At 37.2% G+C, this 12,720-nt stretch overlaps 1 protein-coding gene across 1 annotated transcript in view; it reads right to left on the reverse strand.

Moving 5' to 3' along the window:
* Nucleotides 1-12,720, reverse strand: part of RCAN2 (regulator of calcineurin 2) — a 90,868-nt gene that overhangs the window by 40,484 nt on the left and 37,664 nt on the right. The gene's annotated exons all lie outside the window — the stretch shown is intronic.

The raw sequence follows: 12,720 nt of genomic DNA on the forward strand, positions 1-12,720 counted from the left end.
AGCTGAGCGCTTATGTTGGCAAAAAAGATCGCCTGACACTGAAAGCTCCACTCTGAGTGTAAATTAACCCAGCATTTAAAGCCACTAAGCTCAGGGTAACGTTCATTACTTTATTATACTTTAAAATCTACAGCAGAGTACTAATGAAAAAAAAAAAAAACCGCCACAAAAACCTCAGCATTCTGCTTTTAATAGCTCTAAGTCTTTTTTAATAAAGCACGCTATGTAACCCCACCCATGAGATTAGAGAACATCTATCTGGTCCTATCATCAGGAATGATCAACATACTGCAAATTTGATCCCAGTACTTAGCTATACAAGTTGCACTATGACTCATCTTCAGAAAGATCAGAGGCATGTCTGTGTATGATTTGGAAGTCAACGCCCCTTCAAAGACCAGAACATGAAAATTCGCTGTGAAATTAGGACTTCACACTAGGCAACCTTTGCATCATCTATCCTTAGGGTTACTCCTTCACAAATATAACAGTATTCAACTGAAAGAAACAGATTTAAGTAAAGTGAGGAAGTTTGTGCTCACTAGTCTGTTTATTCTTTGCAAGTTTATTTTTTAATGATAGAAATAAAATATCTACAAATTTGGGACTTCTAAAGTTGATCTTCATCCCAGACTTGCACCATTATTTTTCCTCTGATGTTTCATTCTTGTGATCCATAAATTCCTTTTAATTGTTGCAGGCCTAGAGATGACATTTATGGGTAAATCAGATTAACAGGCAGAATTAAAATATTTAACTATTGATATAAACCCAGCACATAGCTCAGTGCAAGACATTGTTCTGCTTACTCCACTTCATTGACAGATATTGCAGCTTGTGCCACATTCTCTGATGCTGCACATAGTTTTAGACAACGTAGTTTAAATATCAGTAGCAAACTATCTCAGACACGTATGCTGAACCACAGTCAGTTTGGGCTGCAGACTACCATACCCTTAATGAAATTCAAAATGAAGACACCTGGGGAAAATATATCAAGTTCTTTGCACCAAAACTGTGGATTCAGGCACCTAAAAGCAGAAGTAGCTTCAGATTAGACTCAAGCTACCCAGCCGCCTGGCTTATTCTTTTGCCAGCACCATAAATTTGGTAAGCGCAGGGAATTCCAGATTAGCTGATGACAGAACAACCTCCGCTGAGACATCCACTCTTTACCCCTGCGAGCTGGCAGTAAGGTTAGATGCTGTTACAGAAAAGCTGAGATCTCTTATCAGGACATTCTTTTCCAAGTTCTATTAAATTATTTGCCCGCTTTTTAACGTGCATTTATAGTAGCTCCCTCAGCAGTAATCAAACACTAAGATCCAGAACCAGGACAGAAACATATCCCGGCACTAAAGATTTTACAGACCAAGACTACACCGATCCACAGAAACGGGGATAGGGTAGTACAAGGCAGCAAATGAATCGATATGGTTTATCATGATATTCAATTGTTTTGTACAGCAGTCACTTAATCACTATCAACTTTTTTCATAAACCATAGGAAAAGACTTTTAAGAAAGAATTTGAAGTTAATGTTTTTGTGCATGTTTAGAGGAACTTTTATTCATATATTTGAATATCATAAATATGTGATATAGAAAAAATCATAAAGATGCCTGATTAAAGTTCTAAGCAGGCAGCAATGGAAAAATCATGTCATCAGAAAACTGAGAAGTTAGTAAGTGGTTATCAAAGAGCTGGAAGGAAACATTGAAAGCAAAGATGAGTCATGTATATCTGAGCCTAATGAAAGTTTTAGTAGTATGGACCAACAGGACAAAACACATAAACATTTGAAAAAGGAAAAGATCAAGAATTAGACGATGCTGATCCCTAAGGTCTAGAAAGGCATCTGAAGTGAAAGTGATGCCTGGCCTGAGTGTGGTTTCATAGCAGTGACAGAAAAAAGATCTTACAATACAGAGCTACACTGAATAGTTCCGTAATAATTTATTTCCTTTTTTCCCATTTTTAAAACTGTCACCTATCAATTGCAGTAGCCCATCTCCTTAATCTTATGAAAACTGGTACATGGTGTGTGAACTGACCTGTTCCACTTCAGGATTATTCTTGCACTTCTACTATTCATCTCCTTTCAAAACAGAATCATTGCAATTTTTCCACTCCACCTGAGTAAGGAAACCTTACTGAGATCACAATTACTTTCATGTCTTGTTTCTTCTTGCCTATTCCTAAGCATAACCTACTTTTTTTCTTATGACAGTGAGCACTGACTCGTGCTAAAGCAGATTACCCCCAAAAGGATGGAAGTAACAAATAAATCCAGCCAGAGGACCACACCAGCAACACATCAAACCAGGGGAATCTGGGCCAAGAACTGGGAACTGAGAGGAGGAATTACCCTTGTCTCCTGCAGTTTGCACTGTGTATATATTGAAGGGTGAAAGGCTAGCACTTTCAGGACACAATTCAGAGAGAGATATCTGAAGTTAAGGAAGATGTTAAAGCAAATGAGATAAAACACATAATCCGATGCTATGAGCTAGCATCACCATGCTCAATGAATTCACTGTTACCTGGCAATAATATTCCCACTCTTAATTCCCAAACAGAATGGCCATCAAATGTTACTCTGTTAAATTATGCCGCTTTTAACAATATTGTGAGCATTTTAACTCTTGATGTATACCCTTTTTAACAGAAGAAAAAGCCTGAGATTCCATTAACATCCATTAGCAAACTTCTCCAAGAATGGAGTCAACAGCTGAAACAAGAGTGTGTTAAGCCAGAGGAAGCCTGTCTGCACTGACTTCCTCTTTCCTAGGCTCTAAATTACTATCAAAACTTCATGAATTTTCAGAAGCTATGGAACACAGAAATATAGAAGATATAAAATAGAGCATCTAGAGCATCTTTGAACCCCCCAAAGATGATAAATAGATGAATTATACATGAAACAAAATACCTTTTAGATAGAAAATTTAACTGGCATTTACAATAAATAAGGAACAATGAACTATCCAACAGTTACAAAACCACTGATTTTTCCAAGATGAGCCTGACCCCCAAGCTAAAGTTTCTACAAATTCTAAATTGGCAACAATTGTGGCAAAAGAGGACTCCGATTGACCCCTTCTCATAACAAATAATCATTCCTATGGTTTGAAGATTTTTAAAGACACGGAATTTTGGCCAGAGAAAAAAAGAAAATGGAAATTTAATTAAACTTGGAATAGCCCTAAATCATTAAGTTCCTCATACATGCAGAAACTCTAGAGCTTGGAAAATTCCTAGCTGAACCATGCCTTGGCTGGCCCTGATTTTTTGAACGGTAACTTTTCTGTATTAAGTGATACTTTGCTTTTCTGTAGGTAATAACTTTCTGTTAATCACACTTATAGATGTCAGAATCTGAGGGCCCAAGAGTCAGAAAATAAAACAAATCATAACCATTATGAAGGATTTCTCCCTCCTTTATTAAAGATAATATCAAGCAACTCAAAGACCCATATATGATAACATGAGAATACTTCAGTGACTGAATAAACGACTATGTCATTTAACCAACATCATTTTGCTGTCTCATTTAGCTATATACAAATTTCAACTCTGAGTCAGGATTGTTCAATTACTTTTAACGTGGCAGTATCATTCATAGTCCTTAGCTTCCAAGTATATGTGGGGAGGTGTGAGGGGGTGGAAATCAGTGCATGTGTCTTCCGTCTACTGGAAATGGTTACAAATCCTTCTCTGTGCCAGACCCACACAGGATAAGAACTGTTATGGTTCCAGACAACAGAACCCTCTCTCATAAAATGAGCTGCTGCAGTTCAGAAGTCAGGACGTCCTTGATTCATTTGGTGAACAGATGACCACCCACAGAATACATAACACACACGAATCCCTGATAACAGAAGAGGATCATAACCCTGCAGCGTAAGCTAAATTTACTTGCAGTCTGTCTACTCAGTATCATAGATAAATTGCATAGGTTTCAGTTTTAAATTAAGAGAACTAAACACAGACCTCCATATCCTGGTATATACATTGCCATTACAGGCAACAGATTTAGAACTTAATTTCATTGCTTCAGCACGGATAGCTAGTGCAATGTGAGGTGCCTTAGGGCATCCAAGACACACGCATGGGGCTGACAGACGTCATAAAGGACCTCTGGAAGACCCTTCTCTTCTGAACCATTGGCCAGAGGCCCTGAGAGATTATTTAAGATATTTAAATCGCACTAAGCACCCGTATTTGGGCAATATTCAATACAATCAATGGACCCCAGAGTGGGATTTTGCTGACCAGTCACTTGCTGTGTAGTTTAGGATGGGCTGAATTCTCTCTAACCTCCACTGATTGCTAACTAGATTTCCAGCAACTACAACAGAAACTTAAACATATAGTGCATATGTACATACATATAAGCTGACGTGTAAATTTAAGTATTGATCTTGAACTGAATTCTACACATAATGTTACCACTGTGCCTCATAGGAATGGTGATACTTACCTACTGTGTAGATGTATGGCAATGTTAATGAGCATGTGTAAAACATTTCCCAGGCACATTCCTAATCAATAGATTTTTATGTTATCTTTAATTTTATAAAAGACTGCAAAGCAGGTTGACACGCTTATGTATGCAGTACTTGAAAACAGAATGAAAACTAGGTCATACATGGATTCTGTACGACACTGACACACACAGAGGATGCCAGGCCGATGCTCTGAGAGCTGCAAGAAACTCTGAAATCTCAGGCACCTTCTCAGTTCACAGTGGGAAGATGGAGGTGCCCATAGGCTGGCACAGGAGCAAGACGCTAGAGAGATGGATCAATTCTTCACAGAACTATCTTTGGGACCTTGGATGAAGAACACGCAGGAACACACATTCAGAAGGGCTCAGAGCCCTTGTGTTTTATTTGGATTTTAAGTGTAAGCTGGGTAGGACAGGTACTCTCCATTACTAGACATCATTTAATGGATGATGGTGGTTGGGATAGGCCTGTAATACTCCTGCCTAAAAATGTGATTTATAGTTATCCATGAACTCCGTTAACAGTTTCAAAATGTATTTTTAAATAATTTCCGTTTACCTTTACTTGTCTCAGACTAGCAAGGGTATTTAACATGCCTGTATGTTTTCCTTGTCATTTGAGACGCTTCATCACAGCAAAATGCCCTTGAAAGAAGAGCCTGGAATACCAATGCTCACTGCTGTGAGAGAGACCAACCTTATCTCTCAACTGCAGCTCTGCACAGGACACGCAGGTGAGAGATTTAATGGCTGTGCTGAGAGAAAACAGTGCTTACTGCCAAGCCAGCAAAAGCAGTCCAGTTCAAAGGAAAAAAAAAAAGAAGGAAAAAAAAAAAAAAAAAAAGAGTAAACTGTCAAACAGCATGCAGTCAGACAGCAAATAATGAAGCAATGAATAATAGATTTCTTACGTAATTGCTATTTTATCCTGATATTATAGGTGGGTATTTATTTTTGCTGAACAGTTTAAACCAGATAGTCTCTTCTCCTTAATCCCCTGATCCAACTGCAGACAGAAAATAAGTGTTGACACTTAAAATTTACCATATACAAATATCCATTCTTGTCTTCATTACAGACAGAAGACACTATCTTCCATTTTGATAAATTCTCTGCTATTTTTTTTTTTATTTATGTTCAAAGGACAGATGGAGATTAGATAATATGGGACCCAAAGTCAGATATGAAGCTTCTCCAGTGGCTCTAAAGTGAAATGTGGAATCTGTTAAGGAAGTTGTGTTTTTTCCCATAGAGCACATAACTGACGATCAGAAAAAAAAGAAATCAGAGTAATTCTGAAATATTACAGAACTTGTAATGTATTTATAAAATGGTTTTATCCAAGTCCCTCCCCACAAGGCTGATTTCATGATTTCACAAACAGAAGAAAGAGACCATGATGGCCCATTTAGGAGCCTGTATCTTATGTGAAGATAGGACAGATCAGATTTAGTTTCCCCCTTTTCCTCCCCCTGAAAAACAGACTTATTTTTGCAACCAGAACTTGAGAAATAGTCTTCCATTGACCCAGCCCAGGAAAGGACCAGAACCAGTCTTCCATTCTTCTGTTTTGCACTCTCAGTTTACTCAATATTTCAGTAGTTTTTATGAAGTGTGATACAGCTCTAAACATATATTAACAAAAATAAAAAAAAAAAAACAGAGCTAGTTCCCATACAGTCATCTCACACATGAAGTATCAGTACAGTGGTTTCAGAAGATATGTATTTTATACAGTTCTAAATCATTTAGTCATTCTCTATGTTGGTTCACTCTCTAATAAAAGGGCATTACAATGCATTGTCAATATTAAATTGACAGTGATTAAATAGCAGATACATTAAAAAATACAAGTGAGTGACAGAAAATTGATCTTCTTTCAAAGCAACTTATCTATATTTAAACCATCAGCTTCCTTGTGAAACATGGAGCTGCAAACAATGAACCCAAACGTATGCTATTACACAAAACAAAACATTCTCTAGTAGAAGAACGTTTCCATACAAAAATTCTAGCTCATTCTAGTTTTGATAGTCTTCAGGAAGAAAACCTGAAGTATTTCTGATTCGAGTCATCCAGATCTATGGGAAGTCTTGTCTGCACTAGATATTCTGGCCAAATTAGAGCTACCACTAAAATGACTAATATAGAGAAAGCCTCTATGTCTACCAGTGCAGATTTTTTCCGCTTTCAAATAACGGTATCAGCCATACTTGCAGCTGAGGCAGCAGTTCTGCATGTGCCATACAAAGTCTATGGTAGATGCAAACTGTCAGTTAAGACAAGACCTCAGGCACGCATGTTATTCCTCACCACCTTACTTTGTAAAGCCTCTTAATCATATACAAAAGCCTAGACAAGTGACTTTTCAAGAGTTTGTTCCAAAGGCAGGAGAGGGAGAACCCAAATATTGGCTCCAGCTAACCTACAGCAGTTCAGCTGTTACTTTAGCTTTTGAGTTTTGTTTGTTCTGGCTTTTTTCATTTAACTTTAAGTTAGTTAGTTTTAATCAGGAGTCCCTGTACAAACTTCAAAAAACAGAAACAACTGTTTCTATGAAGTTTCTTGTTTTCTTGGAAACAAGACACTTTCTCAGCCTCAGATTTTTATTTATTTTATAGCTTCTTCTAGTCTTCTGGTTGCTTTACATCTAGGCAAACCCAGCTTATGAACTTGTTTGACTTTGGGAATGTGCTGGTTAATTTTTTGAAGATTTCAGATTAAGTGGCTACATACATTTGGACCTAGGGCCGATTCCTAAACTGCACCTGCAGTTAAACCAGTAAACTAAGTCTGCCAGGAATACTCTAAGCTTAGTTTTGAGACCAACTAGCACACAACAGTCCACATCTGTGCTGGTACTGATGACCTACAAAACAAGAAATCTGTCTTCAGCCTGTCCATGGGGAACATCAACTGCTGTGGAGCTCCACCCATGCCCAGGAACTGCTGGGAGAAAACACTACTTAGCTGTCCTGGTTTCAGCTGAGACAGAGTTAATTTTCTTCGTAGCGGCTGGTATGGGGCTATGTTTTGGATTTGTGCTGAGGACAGTGTTGATAATACAGAGATGTTTTAGTTGCTGCTGTACTAGTCAAGGACTTTTCAGCTTCCCGTGCTCTGCCAGGTGCAGAAGAAGATGGGAGGGGACAGCTAGATTCAGGCCAGTCTAACAATTTAGTAGCCATGTTTACATAGACAAGCATACTTGAACTTACAGTTGTAGATGCTGTTTTTAAGACTTCTTAGTTGCCCCTACTCCCAGTCAGACTTTAACAGTCAAAGATAGTTTGTAGAGCCTAATGGACCTGTTTAATCACTAATTTAAAAAAAAAAAAGATGTTAAAACATTCAAATTGCAAAGGTAAAAAAAAATCACTAGATCTCAGAAAATGCTAAGTAAGAGTTCCACAAAGTCGTAATTTCAATCCCAAAGCAACTACCTTTGACTTCTGCATGTCAAGACACAAAGATGTAGGCCTGTTAATGTGATGCGGAGTTGTTCTCTATAGTGCAGTCCATCGGTAATTTTGTCCAAGCTAGATTTAAACATCCAAGTGAGGAGTCTCTCTCTAACAAAGACTGTAGTTAAAATTATGTTAGGACAATATGAATTTACCTGCTACTCAAGTCTGCATTTCTAATCATGACCACTTGTGCCCTAGTTATCTTCAACTCATAATCAAGTAAGTCTACATTTAGTTATTTTTATATTTCTTCACAAGTTATATTTCTTCACAAGTAAGCTCTTAAAATTATCTGAGACTATTTATTGATGATTTAACTTTAATCTGCTAATTATTTTGGTAATCTGTTACCAAGAATTCAAGGTAGTATTCTGTTCTAGTTATATAAATCAATTCATAGAACAGTTATGGGTACAGTTCTGATACAGAATCTACAGCTTTCCCTTATACAGGGAAGTGAAGTTTATCACATAGCTATAGATCACTTAATTTTCCTCTTTAGTCAGTTAAATTAGAACAATGCAAATAAGCTATGAAGAGGGAGAATGCCAGCAGTGAAGCATTTAAAAAAAATTTTAAAAAAATTGAACGATTAAAGGTTAATCCAACAGCCTCAATTTTCACATAATGCACAGGATCCCAGCTGAGGGAGGGGGGGAAAAAAAGTCTCTCTCAAAAAAAAAAAAAAAAAAACAAAAAAAACAAACCACAAAAGACTCCTCTCCACCCTATGCCCTTTGATGTAAGGCACTCCGTACTGATGCTTACCATAAAATATGAACTTGAGATTATATGTTTGGAGGTCACTAACTGTTTTGCAGCTTTCCTCTGTAAAGGAATCGTTTTCCTTGCAGCATACAGCAAGTAGGACTTACTGTAAAAAAGCAGTTGTTTGCTCATTGTTGAAAAGACAAAAAAATACTAGCATTAATTTGTAATTTAATGTGTAACTTTAAAATAGTATCTATAAATTTTAGCTATAAACTGAGTTTTCACAGTCAGAACTTCATATTCACCCTCCCAACTTAAGATGGACAAGCAAAATTCTACTTCAGTTCACTTGAGATATCACCAATTATATTACAATTTCCGCAGGCCACAGAGATAAAATTAGGCTCAAATATTAGAACACATAGCAAGAGGCATCTTGGGTGTACCACCTGCTCTCAAAGGAGTACTTGGAACTACGTTGTTTTATTTTACGGCACTGTTTTTGTCAACTTGAACAAGAAGAAATTCATGCTCCAAAATGCACATAACAGAGGAAGGTCACAATTAGGTTTAAATTAGCTCTTAAAAGACTGCTAAAAAGTATTCTAACATTGGATGGTATCAAATAATAGCAACCACTTCTCATGGAAAGGATATGCTCTGCAGCTAATACAGATTTATTCCCATTCTAAATTACTAAGCATCTCTCAAGCATGTTTATGTTTCTATGACACAAGGAAGTAATTGAAGACAGTCACAAGCCAAGAAACATTCCTTGAAGATAAGTGAATTAGAACTTGAACAAAAAATAATTTCTTATCTTTTGGACAGAGCAACTGAAAGAGTTATATATTTCCTGTTCCATCAATGTTCTTTTAGCATCTTAAAATATTATTGTAATGTCTGGTTGCTATTTACAAAATATTTTACATGCACCAAAGAATGCAGCCAAATTTCTGAAGGGACATGTACCAGACCATATACAGTAAGCAGATTTTAAAAAGAACAAATTCCCTAGCAAAACAATTCCTATATCAAGTTGCAGACTGTTGCAGGGTAGAGGTCTGCCCCATATTAGACTGCCCTAGGAGAAAAGGCTGTTGAAGTTTTTAAGGCCTCACATTCACTGTTGTGATGGCCATACTATAAAAAATTTGCACATAAAAGATTAAAAGAGCATCTTGCTAACCACCAAAAGACACCCCCATCAGCCTACCATCTGGCTATGAGCCAGGAAGCACAGTGGTCATGAAATAGGGGCAAGGTACAGTCACACAGTCTTACACTGGTCCCGCCTTAGCAGCAACATAAACCAACAGGGACTGAAAGACATTAGTTCATAAAGATACATATTCTGACGTCCATAAAGATAGTCCCAACTTGCTGCCTTGCTCCTGTAAAGATACAAAAGAGAAGGCGGATGACAGACAGAAAAGCTTCTATATTAAGACCCACTTTATGTGGGCCTAGCTACAAAACTGTAAAATTAATGTTCAAAAGCTACTAAATATCATAGAATCATAGAAGGGTTGGAAGGGACCTTTAAAGGTCACCTAGTGAGACCCCCTGCAATGAGCAGGGACATCTGCAACCAGATCAGGTTGCTCAGAGCCCTGTCCAACCTGACCTTGAATATTTCCAGGGATGGGGCAAATACCTCATGGTATTTTGAAAACAGGTAACAAAAGCTTTTCTGGAAGGCAGAGTAGTTACCAAGTACAAAATAATGCCATAAAGAATCTTCAAGGCATTGGCAGGTTTGGAGTTGTGTGGTTTTTTAAAAAATGTCAATTTAAAATCTGGAAAAGTTATTTAAATTTTAATGGCCTGCCTCTGACTTCTCCTCTAATGGCTTTGAGCCATTCCCTAGCTATGACAACTGCTGTATTTCAATTTGCTAAATAAATTATTCAGTTTATTAAGATAAACATGAATAATTATTTTTACTGATTTATTACTATACAAATTTCTGGAAGTAAAACATTTATGCAAGCTTAATGTACAAAATCAAAAGTAGTTCCTTCTGCCCCTCAAACGTAGAAGGGACTATAGGTTAAGAACTATTGTAGCACTACTTCTAGAGCAAAAACTGAGCAAAGAAATAATACTTTTAAAGCAAAATTTAAAAAAGGCAGAAAAAGAATGAGGAGGTATCTTTTCCACCATTTAAAAATCAGTATCCTCAAACAGTGATTTTGTAAGCCACAGGATAGTTGCATGCTGCAACTAACACAGAATAATTTTTTTTTTTTTTAGTTTATATTTCTGACTATAATTTTTTGTATGTAACACTGATGAAGAATTCAAAAGACAGGATCGGTATAGGATCTGCTAAGTATAGAAGAGGACAGCACTACCTTCAGAGCCAACAGAGGAAGTACCAGACGAGGGGAAGGCTATTAATACTGCTTCTATTGAAATAGATTATTAGCAGTAATTTCACCTGGCATATTAATGACAACCCATGCACGACCCATGACAACTCACACAACAGACAGGCACTCACAAAAATGCCAACGGCTTAGAGGTGTCTTCAAAGAACAGGAAGATCAAGATCAGGACTAGAACTTTATTACAGACTGGTAGTGCTGGTAAGTTAATGTAATAGCATTTGGAAAAAGCCAATACAATCCCCGGTTTCAGCAGCAGAATATTTCCAGGTAAAGAAAGACAAATTATGTCATTCACAACACCTCAGTTCAGTAATGAGTACAGTTTAAATAAGAGATAGCTAAAGGACGATGGTGGCATAGCAAACGAATACACACTTGTCATAAAATAACAAGCTCCAAATGTCTGCAGGAATACTAACCAGACAGCAAGATTGGCATTGCAGTTGGAAAGAGACAAGAGTAACTTGAAAGAGTTAAGTACAGGAGGGAAGAAGTGCAAAGCAATATGGCAATAACCTTGAAATGGAACTGTAAAATAATGGTGTGAATAGGTAAGAGTGCCAGTGCTGGAGAGAGTTAAAAAGAAGCCTGAGTATACTCCTATTTCATACCATTTTGCATCATCAGATACATCAGAATCGTAGTCACAATGATTCATAAGGAAGAAGTCTAACAGCAGTTCTGAATAATGAAATAGCATGGGAGAAAGTGTGGGAGTCACGAAACCCAAGCTCAGCTCAGCTAAGAGATTATTACGGCCGATACATTCCTTCAGCCATAGAAACAGGGGGAAAAGAATAGTTCTTAAAGTTGAAGTTTGCTGAGCATAGATAAAATTAGATGGATTGTCTGGATCTGTCACCTGGAATCAGGGTAAAGATTGTGACATATTCAGCATACAAGAACAAAAAAGACGTCAGAAAAGGAACAGCAGTTTGGCTTCAGTCATTCAAGTTTTTACATTGTCAGCAAAGCACACATAAGTGTCCATTAAAACAGGCCAGCTGGATTTAAGGAGCCAGATAAGAATTGGGAAGCTGAATCAACTCCAGCTTTTGTGCTGATGACTCAAGTCAGGTGAAAAAATGAAATGATCCAAGGCAACTTAAAGAAGGTTCCTACCAAAAGAGACAATGAAGCACAGAGCAACAATAGGTTATGGCTCATCAGTAAATTGGGAATGCAGTATCAAATCCAAGTCTAACAGGAGCTCATTAATAACCTAAACTAAGAACATACTGGAAGCTATTTTAATTCCACAACACCTGATTTTAATTTGCGTAAAAACTTCAAGAAGCGCCAGTCAAAGAAGTGCCCAAATTGTGCAATAAAATTATTTTAATGACTGTTAAATCAGTACAAGCAATTGATAATTTTAAAATAACTGGTCTACAATTATTAATTTAATTGTGGGCAAACAGGAACCAGAAGTCTGATATAAGCATACCAACCGTCCTGAATCTACCAAGAAGATTCTACTTCATACAGAGCTTTTATAGGAATGCTTTATAAGAACAGTCTTAAGTTGTGACTTTATATAAGAGGAGAAAGACAAGTAAGAATCAAGGAATAGTTGCAGCTGGAAGGCAAGTCTGGAGATCATTTAGTCCAACCCCCTGCTCTGTGCAGCATCAAACTA

This window comes from Mycteria americana, chromosome 3 (genome assembly GCF_035582795.1).
Source record: "Mycteria americana isolate JAX WOST 10 ecotype Jacksonville Zoo and Gardens chromosome 3, USCA_MyAme_1.0, whole genome shotgun sequence".
Taxonomy (NCBI): domain Eukaryota; kingdom Metazoa; phylum Chordata; class Aves; order Ciconiiformes; family Ciconiidae; genus Mycteria; species Mycteria americana.